General features: G+C 38.0%; 1 pseudogene; it reads left to right on the top strand.

Annotated features, from left to right (window-relative positions):
* The window catches only part of LOC103746446, a 65,885-nt pseudogene extending 61,106 nt beyond the window's left edge, over positions 1-4,779 (top strand).
* The last annotated feature ends 1,894 nt before the right edge of the window (positions 4,780-6,673 follow it).

Below are 6,673 nucleotides of genomic sequence, written 5' to 3'. Positions count from 1 at the left end.
AGTAAATGGGGCTGGAGAGCTGGCTCAGCAGTTAAGAACACTGGTTGTTCTTGCAGAAGACCTGGGTTCGAATCCTAGCACCCACATGTCAGCTAACAACTGTCCTAACTCCAGTTCCAGTTCCAGGGTATCCGACAGCCTCTTCTGTCCTCTGCAGGCATTGCACAACATGGGTGTTCTTATCTACATGCAGGCAATACACACATACACATAAAATAAAAATAATATTTTTTAAAAAGTAAATGGAAAAGATTTATACTATTACAAATGCTTATAAATAATGTATACCCATAATATCATAATTACAGGAAGGTGCAAGCCTCATGGATTTTACGTCTAGCTAAACTATTTTCTCAGATGTGAAGAGCACACACACGCTGTCATTCATAAGGAAGAGATGGGGGAACATGGTACCTATCTGACATTTCCTAAGGAATCTACTAAAGAATGAGCTTCAAACTAAAATAACTAGACAGGAATCAATGTAAGCATGATGAAGAAGCAAATGACTCTACACAGGAGATTATGATAAAGAATAGGTGCACATTCATACACGTAAAGTGGGAGGTAGAGGAATCTGGGTGCACACATACCTATGCACAGATACCTAGAATGCAGGTAACTAAGAATTGGGAGAGATTATAGTGTAAATGTTGATGTCTCCTGATGAAGATTTGAAATGTATAAACATGCTACATGATCACACCTGTTGGTGAACTATATTGATATTTTGAGACTACAAATGCAATGTGGGTAAGATCAATAAATGATCATGCTATGGTCTAAATAGATAACTACCTGTGGCTTTGTCATTTGATATGAAAGAAAGAAGATATAATAGCAATAGAGAAGAGGGCTGATAAAAGCTTAGTAATCTTTACATTGTAGCGATTGATATGAAATCATGAACTTTTTTAGCTTAAATGGTAGTTTTTACATGTCTCTGTTTTTTTTCCAGAAATCTAAATGAGGAATTTCTTAAAATATTTTTGAACTTAGCATACAAATGCTGGGTCTCATTATAGCAACTTCATACCCATGTGTGGGAGACAGGCTTGAGCCTAGGGTGAAAGTCTTAATGACAGCCACACAGCAGGCCTGAGGCATCAGCCCTATAGCTGGAGCCACAAGGAACATCTTGTGACATTTCCTCCCATTGGCAGATCATGAAACTGATGCCTAGAGCTCACCACTTCCTAATCACCACCCTTGAGATTCCAGGCTGCAACACTTAGATAGTGCAACAGCCTGGTCACGTGGTTCCCAGGACTCCAGGCCCCTTATAGGAAACTGAAACCTAAGTAACCTGAAACCTATTATGCTAATAAGGTATCTGACTCCCCATGTCATGATAGGACACAGCCCTGCCAAAGATCTGAGTTGTAACTTCTTGATTGGACCCCTACCCCTATATAAGCTCATGCCATTCTGCAATAAACTAGATCTGCGGCACGGAATCTGGTCTCCTGTGTTTGAATGCGGCTCCAGGACTGACACAGTCTCCTCACCAGCCCTGGGGTGCGGGATTGGGCAGAAGCAGTGAGGAGTGTGGGGCAAGCAGAAGAGCGGCTGCAGCACCTGGCCAGCAGAAGAGTGGCCTCAGGCAGCTCCCATGTGATTGGAGGCAGCACTGGTTGAACAGAAGAGCGGCCACAGCTGGAGCCCCAGGCAAACAAAGAACGGCAGTAGGCAGCACCCATGTGATTGGAGGCAGCGCCCCAGCGATCAGAGGCGACTCCTGTGCATTGGAGGCAGCACCTGGCGAGCAGAAGAACTACACCAGGTGGTGCCCAGGGCAAACAGAGGAGCTGCCGCACCCATGTACTATTATATTTTTTCTTATATAGCCCCCCTTTCCTACCATCACCCCAAGATTTCTTGTTCTGGAAAACAAAGTCATTGCCTTAGAAGGCAAGTTGGAATTTTCAGCTATTTCAGAATTTCAGATTATAATTAAAATTTGGGGTCTTTTACTTCAAATTTCAGAATTTTCTTCGGAACTATAGATTTTAGCGTTCTCTCATGTCTTTGTTCTTTCTTCAAACCTTTTAATATATCTTTAGTTTGAGGATCTGAAACTTTTTCATTTTCTGAATGCAATCACAAACTTGATGCTTTATTTCTGATTTACATTTCTCATGTCTTTGATCATTTGAAAATTTATTTTCTGTCTGTTTTTGCAATAATATTTTATAGTTTTGAGCACGGAATTTTTCTGCTATACTTTTCTTCTCATCATGTGAATATGCACCTTGTTCACTTAAGATTTGTAATGAGCACTCAGCATATCTTGCTTTTTTCCTTATGTCGACATTCTGTCTTTTGGTAGTACTTAACTTGGATATTCTGTGGAAAACTTTTAGCTGAGATTGTTTTTTCTGAATTTTTATAATTATAATAAAACCTGGTCAAAGGAAACATTTTAACTTTTCAATGTCATATCTTCTTTCTTTTTCATAGGATTTTAGTCCTGTTGTTTACCTTGTGTGTTTCGCATTCTCTTTCTCTCTTCTAACTTTTATTACATTCCTCTTTAGTATGTGGATTTGTCCAAGAAGGGAACCGGGAATTTGGTTGGAAAGTTTCAGGGTCCCAAACTTTTCTAGCTCTCTAACTTTCCTCAGGCAAGAGCCTTGCTTTTAGGGAGGTCAGAGACCCTCTCCATCCTTGTGTCCTTCTCCAGGGAATGTGTGTTGTTATTTCTTATTACTGAGGCTGTTTGGTTCTTCACTTCCACATTAGGTATGCAGGTAATTTATGGTGTGTCCCTATTACACCTTTAGTGTTGGTGAAGATTTTGTCACTGAATATACTTGTAAGCATTCTTTATTAATATTATTTTTATTCCTTTGTATTTAAGGTGTTTTATATGGTATATGGAGTGTTTAAATCTACAGGTTATAGCTGGGCGTGGTGGTACACACCTTTAATACCAGCACTCGGGAGGCAAAGGCATGTAGATCTCTGTGAGTTCAAGGCCAGCCTGGTCTACATAGCGAGTTCTAGGCCAGTGGGGGCTACAGGCAGACCCCATCTCAAAAAGACCAAAAGAGATAGAGAAAAAAAGAAATTGCAGGTTATTTCTTCCATTCTGATTGCCATGAGGTTTTCTGTCTCCTAAAACAATTTTTTTGTTTTATGCATAGCAATATAAATTACAAGTTAAGTACCACTGGAATAGAATGATCTGACATTTTAACAGAAGATATAAAACGGAATACTTTCATGTTACAAAAATCCCTTCCCCTTAATTTCTTTAAAAAAAGTACCTTTATTTCCTCTCCTCCTCTTTATCCTCTTCCTTTCCTTTATTTCTAATCCTGGGCATTTATATTCATTCTTTCACCAAAACCTGAGTCCTTTCAAGGGTATATAATGTTCCATTCACTATTCGTTCCTTAGCTTTCTGTTTACTTCTTATTCCTGATAAATCTTCACCAATAGATCTGTGCACAATACTATCAGTGCTACTTTACTGAAATTCATTATCCATATAAACCCTTTATTCAATGCCCTAGTCTTAGGTCTTTCTAAACACATTCCCAATTGGCTCCCTTTTCCCCACGTTCCATTTCCACAGTAATTTCTGCAACATCAATAACAGCACATCATGTGCAAAATCCTGACATTGAGCACAGCCCTTTGCTACTTCCTACCTTTCCCTCTAACTTATCTTAATACCCATGGGTCAAAACTTGAGACTTCAAACTATGGACTATAATATCTTTTTAATGTATGCATTCTGTGCTTTCATCAATCAGGGACATGGCCCATTATTCATTAACTCCTTCAAAAGCGTTGTGTTTTCCATTGTCTGTTCCTCCAATTTATAACAAGTGTGGCTAATCCCAAATTGTGGTTTGCAATGAGCAACTTGAGGTTTGCAATGAGCACTCAAGATTGTCAGATTTTTGTAGGCTACCTCTCTATCTGCTTGTTATTGGGAATCCCAAACCTCCAATATTCCTTTCTGCTCCTTTTTTTTTTATAGGATGAAGTGAATTACTTTGTCACTAAGAAAATTGTATTAAAAAATAATCCTACTTTGGTCAGCTACCAAATTCAGCACCGATTTGCACTGGACAGTATTCACTGCATTTCTGTTACCATGAATGATCTCTACCTGAATCCCATCCTCCTACAAGTGATCTGGTACTTTGTTCCACAATCCTTTCCTTGTCTTCTGCTTGGCTAGTTCTTCCTCTCTACTCTTTTTCGTACATAAGCTAAATCCTTGACTTGCTTCTTAAGAAAGAAGCAGCTAAAGTTTTCCCATTGTATTAATCCAGTGACTATTTATCTGCTTCTTTCTCCTGTTTCATAAGAAATTAAAGAAAGGAAAAATGAACCTATTTAGTAAAATCTGCATCTTTCTCTGTTGATGATGCTCTTCTCTGTGGCAAGCATGCTGAAATCGGCACTGTCTTCTCCAAACAGCCTTTTCAACTATGACCTCTCCCTTATAAAAAAAACAATTGGCCAGTTTTTAATTTCTGTATTTCTTGTCCTTCGACCATCACAGTGCAGTGTCAACCTCTTTCTTTAAGCTAGACACTGTTTAGGGTTGAGATGGATAAAGATTAAAACTTTAGAGGTCAAACTACATGAAAGAAGTATTATGCATAATAAATACAGAAAAGCCACACAATAAGCTTGTAGGCCATATCAATAAAAAAGAACCTTTTTTTTTTCATCTTTTGCAGTATGATGCCTCTTTTGCAGTATGATGCCATGGGAATTTTGGGAGTGGTCTATGATTTCTGTGCTAGGTTGCTGTAATAATGTTTCACAAGTTGAGTGGTTTAAATTACATTCACTGTCAGCTCTGGAGACAGGAATATCCGGGGTTGACAGGACTATACTCTTTCTGAAGATGAAATGGGTTGGTCTTCTGGGAAGCTCTTCTAGTTCATGGTAGTTTCTTAGCTTGAAGTAGAATGATTTCAACTTTCCTATGAAATTTTCCTGATCTCTGCATCTTTAAGTGTCCCCATAATCAGAACAACTATGTTGGATTTAGGTGCTATTTTACTCAAATGATATGACCTCATTTGAACTTAGCTGATTATACTTAGTTTGATCCTAGTTCCTGATAAGGCATGTTCTATTGTATTGGGTATTAGGTTTACAACCTAAAATTTTATAGAGACACTAATCAATCCAGAATATGTTCACCCAAATGATCTGACATCCTACTTCAATTCAAATGCTGCATCACCGAACAGAGCTCTACTTGTCCTCTAGTTATTAGAAAAGATACCTGCCATAACTGCTGTGGAATGGATGAGCCAAACAATGTAGGCTTCTTATTTGCACATAGCTGGGGTAACCAATGGAGTGAGGATTACAATATAATATGCTGCCAATGTTCTCTGCTTTTGAAGAAGGTTCCTGTGACAGAGGAGAAGGAGCCAAAGTCAAACATGGAGATGGAAGCTGCACTTCTCTATATCTATGGGTGATGCTCAAAAAAAGCCACCATTTTCAAGTCTGGCAGCATTCATCGAAGTTAGGCCAAGAGAAGTCAAAGTAATTTAGATTCAATCTTCTCTCAGAAATGAAATGAACAGAAGTTTTATTAAAAGGAAATGAAGAGGAAATTGAACTTTCATATTTCATTGTGCAATTGCGATGACAAAAAACAATATTCGTGAAAAGAAGTTTGAAAGATTGTTATTTATGTGTCTTTACCCCTCCCTTGAACTCACCTACACTTTACTTGCTTCTATCAAACTAGGGGGGTGAGGCATTTTCTCCCTCATAAGCTGACTTGTGGTAAATGCATAGCTAGTTTAAGCTAACGTGCTTCTGACTATTATTTTTTAGTTTTATGTGCATTTTACAATTTATAATATTTAGAGTTATTGATAGTGAAAGATGGAGCAAAAGTTAGAACTTATTTTTATATCATTATTAACTATCACATATATAAAATAAATTTGTACTTTTTACTCTTTTCTTAAGAAGAGCATGCTAGAGCATTGTAAGAGTAAACAAAATCATAACAGGATCATATATTACTTTAACAAAATTTTGTCCTTAGAAAAGAAAATGATTTTTTTATTGTATAATTTGTATTTAGCCGTACTGTTCTATATAGAATTGGGGGAATGGAATTTAATATTGTTATGAATGGATGATTTGGGCAACAGGAAGAGATTAATTATCTCATTTGTGCCACTCCTTTATAGACTGAAATTCTGACTATGATGGTTAGGTGGGTCCCTGAAGATGTGACATTTATGACGCAATTTTTAGACATTCCTTAAGGCAAGACTTCACAAATGTGCAAGGGGGTTTTCGGAAATAGCTAAGGGCAAACATGTAAATGGGCATTTGAAACTCCTTTCTCTTAATACCCCAAACTCCATGCCCTCCTCCACAGTATTTATCATGAATGGATATGCCTGAAACCCTATCCTTTTACACAATGAAATACTGACAGTTCTTAACCAATGAGGAACTGGGTTAAAATGAAATCTCCAGCTGTTTCAGTTTCATTTGTTACTGCGATGAAGTACCATGACAAAAACAACATGGGAAAGGAAAGAGCTCATTTGCTTACAATTCCAGGATACAGTCTGTCACTGCGGGGAAATCAAGGCAGAAGCTCAGCAGCCACAGTCAAGAGCAGAGGAAAATGAATGCCAAATGGCTTGCTTTCATCTTGTAT

Source organism: Nannospalax galili, unplaced genomic scaffold (genome assembly GCF_000622305.1).
Source record: "Nannospalax galili isolate Female #2095 unplaced genomic scaffold, S.galili_v1.0 scaffold844, whole genome shotgun sequence".
Classification (NCBI taxonomy): Eukaryota; Metazoa; Chordata; class Mammalia; order Rodentia; family Spalacidae; genus Nannospalax; species Nannospalax galili.
This window is presented reverse-complemented; position numbering and strand designations above follow the sequence as displayed.